Consider the following 13,251-nt stretch of genomic DNA (forward strand, 5'->3'; position numbering starts at 1 on the left):
CTTGAACAGCTTCACATCTTTAGAAACAGATTTTGTCAATCAGGAGGGGCAATCAACCACTGAAGCATAGAAAAAAAGCCTGACACCATCACACGTTTGAATGATAAAAATTACTTCCTGGCCAGCCGCGGTGGCTCACACCTGTAATCCCAGCACTTTGGGAGGCCGAGGTGGGTGGATCACAAGGTCAGGAGTTTTGAGACCAGCCTGGCCAATATGGTGAAACCCTGTCTCTACTAAAAATACAAAAAAATTAGCCAGGCGTGGTGGCAGGCACCTGTAGTCCCAGCCACTCGGGAGGCTGAGGCAGGAGGATGGCGTGAACCTGGGAGGTGGAGCTTGCAGAGAGCCAAGATGGCACCACTGCACTCCAGCCTGGGCCACAGAGCGAGACTCCATCTCAAACAAAAAAAAAAGAAAGAAAAAGAAAAAAAAAAATCTGCACTTGTACCTGCTAAATATATAACGGTATTTTAAAATTGAAAAAGGAAAAAAAATGCTTGCAAGCCAAAAAATAAAATAAAATATTCCAGGGCTGTTTCAGGTTGAGCATAGGGAGACAGGTCTACCCATGTTAGCCAACACATTAATTGGACAAACCCAAATGCTGTGCCCAGACTGGGCACCAAGGTTAGAAAATGTCTAATTTTTGAAGTCATTAAGTCAACACTGTTAGCATTCATGAAAAAGATATTGTTATTCACCTTACTTCATATTTGGCTGGATGGGAGGCCATAATGTCTACCTAAAAAGTATTAGCTATTGAAAAGCACAGCACTGAAAGCCTTGAGGACCACAGGAGCTCAAAGCACACAAAAGTGGTAAAGGAAGGCATCATCTGGGGGCCACAAATATGTTCCCATAGAAAGGAATTCTTTTGGGAATTCACCACAGTTAGACATCTGTCTCTCAGCCTCACAAGATGAGGAACCAGGTCCTGTGATTATCCCAGAGCTGACTGGAAGGGGTACTGACTCCCACTAACCAAACTCACAAAAGCCTGATGTACCAAATGCCCAATGGCCAATTTATTCTGTTTCAATAACAACTAGGCATCATTTTCAAAGGGGCATATACTGACAACAGACTGCCCAGAAATTATCTCCCTATGTAGGAAAACTACAGAAGACAAGTTCTTAGACTTTTAATGCCCAATACAGTAGCCATTAATGACAGGTGACTATTGAGCCTTGAAATGTGATAGTCCAAATTGAGATGTGCTATAAGCTTAAATTACACACCACATTTCAAAGCCATAAGACCAAAAACTATAAAATAGTCTAGTAATTTTATATTTATTATATATTGAAATGATGTTTGGTATTTCAGATATATTGAGTTAAATAAAAGTTAAATTCACCTGTTTGGTTTTTTACTTTTAAAATGTGAATTCCAGAAAATTTTTACCTACCTATGTGGCTCTCATATGTGGTTTGCATTCTATTTCATTTAGGCAGTGCATATCTTAGATGGAGCCATGGCCAGCCCAGAATCTGGGAGGGGCTGGGAACTAATTTTTTTTTTTTTTGAGACAGAGTCTCGCTCTGTTGCCCAGGCTGGAGTGTAGTAGTGCGATCTCAGCTCACTGCAACCTCTGCTTCCCAGGTTCAAGCGATTCTCCTGCCTCAGCCTCCCGGCTCCCCCACCACGCCCAGCTAATTCTTGTATTTTTTTAGTAGAGATGGGGTTTCACCTTATTGACCAGGCTGGTCTCAAACTCCTGACCTTGTGATCCACCCACCTCGGCCTCCCAAAGTGCTGGGATTACAGGTGTGAGCCACCGCGCCTGGCCAGGAACTGATTTTTATCATTCAAACGTGTGATGGCATCAGGCTTTTTTTCTATGCTTCAGTGATTGATTGCCCCTCCTGATTGACAAAATCTGTTTCTAAAGATGTGAAGCTGTTCAAGTTTTAAAGTCTGGCTTGCTGACTGGGGATCTAATCTGGCTCTTTTTTTTTTTTTTTTTTTTTTTGAGACAGAGTCTCACTCTGTTGCCAGGCTGGAGTGCAGTGGCACGATCTCGGCTCACTGCAAACCCCACCTCCTGGGTTCAAGCTATTCTCCTGCCTCAGCCTCCCAAGTAGCTGGGATTACAGGTGCCCGCCACCATGCCCGGCTAATTTTTGTATTTTTTAGTAGAGATGAGGTTTCACCGTGTTGGCCAGGCTGGTCTCGAACTCCTGACCTCAAGTGATCCACCTGCCTTGGCCTCCCAACATGCTGGGATTACAGGCGTGAGCCACCGCACCCGGCCTCCTCTGGCTCTTTATTCTGATGCACTGTGTGTTGACTTGAATAGTTCAGGTCTGGAAGGGTGGGCCGTGCTATGGCCCTTTCATCCCCACCCACTGGGCAGCTATCCTGGCCTCTATGCCTTTGGCCTTCCAGTACTCTACCAGAATACCTGAATAGAAGGCTGCTGCCAACCCAGCCTGGAGGCCAGCCTGGAAGGAGTGGGACCCTTATCACTTTCACTTCTTCCCATGTCCTCAGCTCCCAGTGTCTTAATGAAAGCTCCTCGCCAAGAACATCTTCATAGGGTAGAAAAAACAGAGAGGAGCTAAGCCTCAGGACAGGCTACAGCATGGAGCCCCTCCAGGAGGGAGGACCTGGGTGCTGCTGCCCTGTCCCCTGGCCCTCTGTGGACTGAACGCCCACTGCATGACCGTGAGCCCAGGGCAACAGCTGCTTCAGACACACCAGAGGCGCCCTTTTCAAATAGAAGTTCCTGGCCTCATTCCCAGAGGTATGAGTCCTTAGTTTGGACTACAGCCTACGAATCCAAGCTTTTAACAGGCTCCCTGACTTAAAAGAACGAAGACCTACAGGAAAAATGAGGTTTTCACTCTGTATTATGCCAAAGAAAGATTATGAAAGCATTTATTGATAGGGATTAATGAAAGGGTTAAGGTCACAGCCAGATAGCCCTCCTATCCTGAAAAGGGACCACCCAGCCTGTAGTTCTCCCAGAGTTTCATTGCAATGCCAAAACCAAGGAAGCACCTTGTAGACCCTGAAATGCAGCATTTTCTTGAGCGAAGGGTCCAGTGTTTTAAGTTTTCTTTTTGTTGACTCTTGACCTGTGAGCAAGTGTGAATATTAATCGCTGTTAAACAGGATTCAGGCCAGAGGAGTTTAGGAAACTGGTTGAATGAACATAAGTAGGTGTCTTTGCTGTAGTATAGCTTGAGACTTTTTTTTTTTTTTTTTTTTTTTTTTTGAGACGGAGTTTCGCTCTTGTTGTCCAGGCTGGAGTGCAATGGCGCGATCTCAGCTCACCGCAACCTCTACCTCCCAGGTTCAAGCAATTCTCCTGCCTCAACCTCCTGAGCAGCATGCCTGGCTAATTTTGTATTTTCAGTAGAGAGGGGGTTTCTCCATGTTGGTCAGGCTGGTCTCAAACTCCCAACCTCAGCTGAATCACCTACCTCCACCACAAAGTGCTGGGATTACAGGTGTGAGCCACCATGCCCAGCCAATGATTTTTTATTTTCTTCTTTTCCTAAATGACTCCTGGTTCTCTTCTCCAGGGCTGTCCCTGCTTCACTGACAAGCTGAGAGACAGAACATTCTTTAGAGTTCCATCACTTGCACATTCAATTAGTATGTGTAAAATTATTGTCAGAATACATTATAATCTTATTATAAGCAGATGTGGGAAATTTTTAAGAAAGCCGAGTTACACATATTATGTTCCTCTGCTTTCAAAATGATGTTAGATTTCTGAAGGGTGTTAAAAATTAAGTATTGCATATATTTTTAAATTTATTAGACCTTATTTTTAGAGTAAGTTCACAGCAAAATTGCACAGAAGGTATGGAGATTTCCCATACACCTGCTGTCCTCAAAGACAAATTATCCTTCCTCGACTCTCAAATTCCCCACCAGAGTGGTACTTTTCTTATAACTGATGAATCTATACTCATACATCATTATCACCCAGAGTTCATAGTTTACATTGGGGTTCATTCTCAGTGTTAGACTTTCTATGGGTTTGGACAAATAAATAATGACTTGTATCCACCATTATAGTATCATAAAAAGTAGTTTCACTGCCCTAAAACTCCTTTGTATTGGATATATTTTAAACTTTTTTGTTTTCAGAGATGGAGTCTTTCTCTATTGCCCAGATTGGAGTGTGGTGGTGTGATCATGGCTCAAGAGATCTTCCCACCTCAGCCACATGCGTAGCTGGAACTACAGGTGCACACAACCACACCCCACTAACTTTTTATTTTTATTTTTGCAGAGATGGGGTCTCACTATGTTGCCAGGCTGGTCTCCAACTACTGGTGTGAAACGATCCTCCCGCCTTGACCCAAAGTGTTGGAATTACAGGCATGAGCCACTGTGCCTGGCTATTTTAAACTTTTTTCAAGCACATTATCTCTTCTTAAAACTTATAGAAACAGTTTGTGTGCCTTCACGGTTTTCAGAAATGGCACATCTCTGTATGAGGGATGGTAACACAGAGTGAGCTGTTGACTTAGCCCAGGGAAATGACCAGAAACAAAGGACTTCTGAGTCCAGGGTTCCATCTGAATTCATATTATCTGCCTCGCTCTGGCCCAGTCCTCAAAGCACATCCCAAACGACCAGGACATTTCCGTCACACTTAGTCCAGTGTACCGCCAGCAGTCCACAACCTGACACCTTAGGAGTTCTGTTGAGTCATGTTATCGGGTGACTCCAGAATGGGGCCTTTATTCTCCTATCAACTCACAGGACAGACGACATTCACATGTGCAGTATCTTTCCATAGATGCACCCAAATTTCATACAACCCCAAACAATTTTGTATAGAAGCAAATTTAGTAGAACTATATTTTTCTGTATTGTTTATAAAGGCATTTTATAACCATGGAAGTTAATTGGCCATTGAAAACTTCTTAAAATTTTTATTCTAAAGGGAAAAAATGAATGCAGTATGGCCTGTTTTTTTAAAAAATATCTGTTGGACTCATTTCACTTTTGAAGTGAGTCATGACTTTTTTGACACATCTTCTTAACCAAAGGTTGGCAAGCAAGTAGTACTATTGTATGCACATAAAAATTTGTACTAAAACTGGCATTTGTAGTTTTTAATGTAAGCCAGGCATGGTGGCTCACACCTGTAATCCTAGCACTTTGGGAGGCCCAAGTGGGTGGATCACTTGAGGCCAGGAGTTTGAGACCAGCCTAGCCAACATGGCAAAATCCCATCTCTACTGGAAATACAAAAATTAGCTGGGCATAGTGGCTAGGACAGGAGGATTGCTTGAGGCCAGGAGTTTGTAGACCAGTCTGGACAACATAGTGAGACCCTATCTTGAGGGGAAAAAAATTAAAAATTCAGCCAGGTGTGGTGGCTCACACCTGTAATCCCAGCATTTTGGGAGGCCAAGGTAGGTGGATTACGAGGTCAGGAGCTTAAGACCAGCCTGGACAAGATGGTGAAACCCCGTCTCTACTAAATATACAAAACTCAGCCGGGCTTGGTGGCGGCTGCCTGTAATCCCAGCTACTCGGGAGGCTGAGGCAGGAGAATTGCTTGAACCTGGAAGGCAGAGGTTGCAGTAAGCTGAGATCACACCACTGCACTCTAGCCTGGGTGACAGAGCAAAACTCCATCTCAAAAAAAAAAAAAAAAATTAAAAATTCAGTTCCTTTTTTGCATTAGTTACATTTCATGTGTTCAGTAGCCACATGTGATCTTATTAGCACAGATACAGAATGCCTTTGCCATCACAGGAAGCTCTGGTGGATGATGGTATTTTAGGCAAAAAGGCTAGGTTTTCTGTCTGGTAATGTCAACTATTATGTATGTTTTTGCCAAAGCTATGTTACTTTTTCTTTTTTTTTTTTTTTTTGACAGAGTCTTGCTCTGTTGCCCAGGCTGGAGTTCAGTGGCATGATCTTTGCTTACTGCAACCTCTACCTTCTAGGTTCAAGCAATTCTTGTGCCTCAGCCATCCAAGTAGCTGGGATTACAGGCATGCACCATTACACCCAGCTAATTCTTTTTTTTTTTTTTTTTGGGTAGATACCAGGCCTCACTGTGTTTCCCAGGCTGGTTTCATACTCCTGGGCTCAAAGTGATCCTCCTGCCTTGGCTTCCCAAAGTGCTGAGATAATAGGCATGAGCCACTGTGCCCAGCTCTCAATTTTTAATTTTATAATTTTAATTCACTTGCATTTAAATAGCCACATGTGGCTAGTGGCTATCGTATGAGACACTGTAAACCTAAAATATATGTATTTGGGTCCTGTAATGTAAGGCCAAGGACAATGGATAAGGATTTGCCTTGTAGCTGTGTTTGCTAAAGAGACTATCAGGTAGTTTCCCCATAAAGCACAATACTTCATCCTGCCCCTCAAGGTGAATTTCAGCCCTTCTCTCCTAAAATGGCTTGTAGCCCTTAAAGGCCATTTTTTTTTCCCATTCACAGCAATCACTTTTCCCACTGACCTCTCTCCTGGTTCTCTTCTCCAGGGCTGTATGAGTCAGGTACAGCTGCTGTAACAAAATACCATAGACGGTGTGGCTTAAACAACAGATATTTATTTCTCACAGTTCTGGAGGCTGAAAGTCTAAACTCAAACACCGGCAAATTTGGTTTCTGGTGAGGGCTCTCTGCTGGGCTTGTAGAGAGGTGTCTCCTCTCTGTGTCCTCAAATGGCCGGGAGGCAGAGCCAGAAAAGGGGAAAGTAGGAGAGAGACTGAGAGATTTCTTCCTCTTCTTATAAGGCGAAAGTCCTATCAGATTAGGGCTTCATCCTTATGATGTCACTTAACCTTAATTACCTCCTTAAAGACTGTATTTCCAATACAGTCACATGGAGGGTTGGGGCTTCAACATATGAATTTGCCAGGGACACGGCCCAGTCCGTAGAGGGGGTTTTCTCACCTGTCCACCCTGCAGCTGCTGCCCACAGAGAACTTGCTGCATTAGCCTGACTTACCGTTGGAGCATCCTGTACCCAGACTCAGTGGTTCTACCAGCCACCAACCCACAGCCCTTTTGTGCTGGTCAGGCCTCAAGAGGCATCAACCTATGACATCAGTGGCTTTACCTTGCTTTTTCCCCTCATCACTCTCATTCACCTGATTCTGATTCTCGTTCACAAATGGGACAAAGTGAAGTGGTATCAAAGCTACCGGACATTAGGAGTATGTCCTGTTAATGGGCATAATCCATCATGTTTGTTAGAAAAGAAGTGCTGACAAGGCCAGGTGTGGTGGCTCATGCCTGTAATCCCAGCACTTTGGGAGGCCGACGCAGGTGGATCACGAGGTCAGGAGATCGAGACCATCCTGGCTAACATGGTGAAACCCCGTCTCTACTAAAAATACAAAAAATTAGCTGGGCATGGTGGCGGGCACCTGTAGTCCCAGCTACTCGGGAGGCTGAGGCAGGAGAATGGCATGAGCCCGGGAGGCAGAGCTTGCAGTGAGCCGAGATCGTGCCACTGCACTCCAGCCTGGGCGACAACCACTGATCTGGGGCGCCTCCTATCTCCCTAGAAGGCAACGTGCTTCAGCCACTGCCGCCTCTGCCGCAGTGCAGGCTCCAGGCTGTCTTGGCACGTGTCTGCAATAGCCATCCCCTAGCTTCTTTCCCTGGCTAAGGCTCTTTCTTTCTTAAAAAAGACAACTGCAAATGTGTCATATCTAAGCCTTTCCATGACTGATCCAACTTGACTGTGTTTACTTAACTCTTCTGTACCTCTGCAGTACATAGATCCAGCATTATTCCTGGGTTAATATGCACTTATGCCTGCATTTCTTTATAATTGCTATTAAGTTATCACCCAAGCCTTTTCCATGAATATAAACCCTGCTTCCTCAGCTAAACTGTAAACTCCTCAAGCAAAGACTTTCTCTTCTAATTGCTGTACATTTCTGGAGGAAAAAAGGCTGGTATAGCTCTCTCTCTGTTTACCATGGGTCTGAGTAAAGGGAGGGAGGTCAGATACATCGGTTCACTCCTCAGGATATGTCTTTCTGTTTAAAATTATTTGTTTGCCTACCAATGCAAATAGTCTGTAGCCTGAAAAGGATTCAATGGGCTTCCTTTTTATAAATCAGGGATTTGGAAAATTACACACACATACACTATAATCAGTCCACTAAAAGTTAGTAGGATTATTCATGGTGATTTTTAAGTTTTTGAATAATTCCTTTTACATACTTAGAGGTCTTTTTGGCCTAAACAGAGAAAGGTAAAAACTTTAAAGGTAAATTTATAATTGTGGTAGTAATCTCTGAAAAATGTTATTGAAAAAGTGCTTAAAAGTAACTCATGTGGCCTTCTGCTTATGACCAACAGGCCAGATTTACCTTTCCACCTTAAACTGCTGGAAAATTAGACAAGCTATGAAAAATATCAGTTTTCAGATTTTAACAACAGGCAGAATAAGACTATGATACTTGAGAGAAAGGAAACAAGAAATGTGAGCCCTTCATTGCACAAGCTACAGGTTACAGTTCAGGAACCCAAAACAGCCCCACAGTCTTGCTGAACTGGAAAGACGTAGAATTTGTGGAGTACAGTACCTAAGGTGGGGAGCTGCACAGAGAAAGAGCTCCAGAGATCCACAGAAGGAATCCCCTTGAGACTTTTTGGCTCTGCACATGAGTGAGAGGAAACCACCCAAGGCTGAGAAGGAACCACCAGAAAAAAATACAGAGAACAATTCTCAGAGTTCACAAAGCACTGGGAATAGTTTGTGTTCCCGCTAGCCAGAGTAGAAATAACTCAAAAAATAGGAGGTGTCAGGGAGAATTCTCAGAAGTGTATCAGCTTAGTAATGGGGCTGCATTGAACCTAGACTAATAGCTGGTCTGACCCCACCCTAACAAACTTAAATGCAAGCCACCAACAGATCCATTGATTTCAAGTAAATTAAGTGCAGGCTAAAAATAAATTCCACCACTGTTTAAAGGAGTATGACAAAATTCAGCACTCAATAATGTAAAATTCATAGTGCCTGACACATAGTGCCTGACACAGAGTAAACAAACTACAGCCATGTAAAGAAGTAGGAATACATGGGCCGGGCACGGTGGCTCACGCCTGTAATCCCAGCACTTTGGGAGGCTGAGGCGGGCAGATCACGAGGTCAGGAGATCAAGACCATCCTGGCTAACGTGGTGAAATCCCGTCTCTACTAAAAATACAAAAAATTAGCCAGGCATGGTGGCAGGCGCCTGTAGAGCTTGCAGTGAGTGGAGATCGCCACTGCACTCCAGCCTGAGCGACAGAGAGAGACTCCGGCTCAAAAAAAAAAAAAAAATGTGATCAATTGAAATGAAGCCAGAAATGACAGAGACAATGGAAGACAAAGATGTTAAAACAACTATTATAAGTTTGCACCATATATTCAAGAAGCTAGAAGAAAACAAGAGTATAATGTAAAACATGTAAGATATTTATTAAAAGACCTAAATGGAATTTATAGAGATGAAAAATACAATATTGATATGAAAAAATGAACTTCAGAGGATTCACAGCTGAGTAGGCACTGCAGGAGAAAAGATCAGTAACCATGAATACACAGCAATAAAAACATCTAGAATAATGAAAAAACCAAAAAAAGTAAACAAATTACTAGGTCCTGTAGGATAATATCAAGTGGTCTAACATACATGTAATTGGTGTCCCAAAAGGATGGGGTTGTTGATGGGGAAGGGGGGGCCAAAAAAACTATTTGAAGAAATAAGGGCCACAGTTTTGCAAATTTGATGAAAACCACAAAACCTATAGGTACAAGAAGCTCAACAAGCCCCATGCAGAATAAGCCTAATGAAAACATCGTAAATACACCTCATAATAAAACTGCTGAAACCAGGGATAAAGACAAATTTTAGAAGCAGCAAGAGGAGAAAAATAAAAATTATATTTAAAGGATCAAAGAAAAGAATGATGGCAGACTTCTTGTCAGAAGCTGTGCAAGCCAGAAGAAAGTGGAGAACTATCATTAAAGTACTAAAAGAAAAAAACTGTAAACTTAGAATTCTTTGCCCAGGAAAAAATAGCTTTCAAAAAAGAAAACTAAGCAAAGATGTTTTCAGACAACTGAAATAATTCATAGCCAACAAGCCTGTGGGACAAGAAATGTTAAAGAAATTTCTTAGAACCCGGGAGGCGGAGGTTGTGGTGAGCTGAGATCACACCACTGCACTCCAGCCTGGGCAACACAGCAAGACTCTGTCTCAAAAAAAAAAAAAAAAAGAGAAAGAAATTTCTTAGAAAGAAGGAAAATGATATATGGAAATTTGGATCTAAACAAAGAAATAATGGTCTCCACAGATGGTAAATATGTGAGTAATATGAAAGACATTTTTACTCATCCAAAATCTTTTTTAAAAAATAATAGACTGTTTAAAACAAAAATAATAAAAATTTACTGTGGGCTTTAAGCATATGTAAAACCAAAATGTATGCCAACAACAGCATGAAAAATGAGAGGAGAGAAATAGAAGCATATTGTATATGATACTTACACCATATGTGGAGTGGTATAATTTTGAAGTTAGGGTGTGATGAGTTAGAGATATGTATTGTAAATCCTACAGTAGCATGCAGCAAACTATTGGCCAACAGGCCAAATCCACCCCACAACCTGTTTTGGCAAGTAAACATTGGAACACAGCCACAATCATTCATATATACATTGTCTATGGCTATTTTTGTGCTACAATAGCAGAATTGAGTAGTGTCAGCAGAGATCATATGGCCCACAAAGCCTGTAATACTTATTTACTATTTGACACTTTACAGGAAAAAAAAAGTTTGTCAATTCTTGCCCTAGAGCAGCCAAAAAATAAATAAATAATCTACAATTATTGTAGTTACTGTATTGGTAACTACATTAAATATAAACGGCTTAAGTGCCCAGAGTACTGTTTAGAACTGCCAGATCCAATTTTTAAAAAGCAAGACCTAGCTATATGCTGTTATGTCAGGAATCCTGTCTCCAGACCACTCCTACATTTGGAGATTTGCTAGAAAGACTCATGAGTTTCAGCATATGATTGTATTAATACATATGGCTAAAATTTGTTATGGTGCTGTAGTAAGAATACACACATAGCCAGATCATAAGGGAGAAGACATAGGTGGAGTCAGGAGAAATCCATGTACAGGTTTCCATATGCTGCCTCCCTCTCATGAAGGATCACATAGAGTGCATCCTCTCTCCAGCACTGGAAATGGAGTAACATTTGTGTAACATTTCTGCCCAGGGAATTCCATTAGAGACCCCAGCACCCAAGGATTTTATTAGGAGCTGGTCACATAGGCACCCTCTGTCTAGCACATCCAAAATTCCATGCTTCCAAATGGGAAGTAGGTATTCAGTGTAAACCAAATTGTTTGCACAGTCTGGATATGGTCAACCACCCTTTTCTATTAACCGTTAACAAGGAGCTAAGTTTCTAGATGCCAGCCCACAGGCCAACCTTGCTAGCAGGCATTTCTAAGGATAGCAGTCTCAAGCTTGCCCATTAACTCTTTCAGCACAGCTGATTACCAAAACAAAGGACAAAAAAACTACGTATCCAGCTAAACACAGGTTAGAAGAAAAAGATGAGAAAAAATATAATATAAAAACACTAATCAAAAGAAAGTTGTAGAGGCTATATAAAAATCAAACTAACTATATTTTTAAATAAGCAATATTACCATGGATGAAGAGGAGTATTATATAATAAGTCAATTTGTCAAGAGGATATAACAATCCTAAGTGTATAGGCACCTCATAACAAAGCATCAAAATACATAAAGCAAAAAAATGATAGAATCAAAAGAAGAAATAAACAAATCCACAATTATAGTTGGTTTCAAAACTCCTCTCTCAATATTTAGTAGAACAAGTAGACAGAAAACTAATTAGGATAAAAAAGACTTGGCAAAATTATCAACCAACTTAACCAATTTTACAGACACTCCAACAATGTCAGAATACACATACTTTTCAAGAGTACACAGAACACTCACCAAAATCAACTATATTTTATGTCATAAAGCAATATGAGAGGATTAAAATCATACACAGTATATTAACTGACCATAGCATAATTGAACTAAAAATCAATAACAGAAAGATATCAGAAAACCCACAAGTATTTGGAAATTAAATAGCATATTTCTAAATAATTCTAACTATATTGAATAAAATAAAAATAAAAATATATAAAATTGGTAACATGTAGCTAAAGCAGAACTTAGAGGGAAATGTATAGCATGAGATGCGAATATCAGCAATGAAAAAAGTTCCCAAATCAATTATCTAAGCTGCATCTTAAGAAACTAGGAAAAAAATGGCAAAACAAACCCAAAGTAAACAAAATGAAGGAAATAATAAAGAGTAGAATTAATGAAAGTGAAAACAAAAAAATTATAAAACTTTATGAAACCAAAAGCTGGTTCTTTTTAAAAATGAATAAAATTAATAAACATTTACCAGAATTTATAAGAAAAAAGAAAAAACAAAAACTTGAAAAAATCAGGATGGAAGGGGAGATATCATCATAAATCCTATAGACATTAAAAGCATTATAAGAATATGAATAATTTTCTGCAATTAAATTCAACTACTTAAATGAAGTGAACCAGTCCCTATGAGACTCCATCAAAGCTCACCCAAGTAAAATGTATAACCTAAATAGCCCATATGTGTTTAAAAAATTGAATTCATGACTTAAAATTTCCCACAAAGAAAACCCCTGATCCACAAAGTATCCTTGGTAAATTCTACAAACATTTAAGGATGAAATAATACCAATTTTACATAAACTCTTCTACTTCCAGGAAGATGGATAGACTTATGTTTCCCTATTCCTCCTGCTAAGTATAAATAAAAACCATGGCCATTTTATATAGAAGAAACATAAGACTCTGGAATATGTAGAGAGGAATGAAGACTATCTACGAACCTCAGGACCCAAGAAGGGACATGATAGTGAGTTTCTTGGATTTTCTTTATGCCTCCTAGACCTCAGAATGGGAGAAAAAAAAAAAAGCCAGCAAGCCAGAAATACCAGTGGATGCAGACAAAACAACAACAACAAAACTGTTCTCTTCAGCAGAGAGAGATGAACCAGCAAAGAGACAGCCTAGCAAGACAGAAAACTTACAGACAATAAGCATGCTACTTCAGCCATACACCACAGAAAAAACAGGAATCCTTTTCATGATTGAAATGTTTTGTGTCTTGACTGTATCAATGTCAATATCTTGGTTGTGATATTGTACTATAGTTTTT

The 13,251-nt window shown here is 40.8% G+C and overlaps 1 protein-coding gene across 1 annotated transcript in view; it reads left to right on the forward strand.

Annotated features, from left to right (window-relative positions):
* The window catches only part of DNAH9 (dynein axonemal heavy chain 9), a 372,401-nt gene that overhangs the window by 347,137 nt on the left and 12,013 nt on the right, over window positions 1–13,251 (forward strand). The gene's annotated exons all lie outside the window — the stretch shown is intronic.

Source organism: Gorilla gorilla, chromosome 19 (assembly GCF_029281585.2).
Source record: "Gorilla gorilla gorilla isolate KB3781 chromosome 19, NHGRI_mGorGor1-v2.1_pri, whole genome shotgun sequence".
Classification (NCBI taxonomy): Eukaryota; Metazoa; Chordata; class Mammalia; order Primates; family Hominidae; genus Gorilla; species Gorilla gorilla.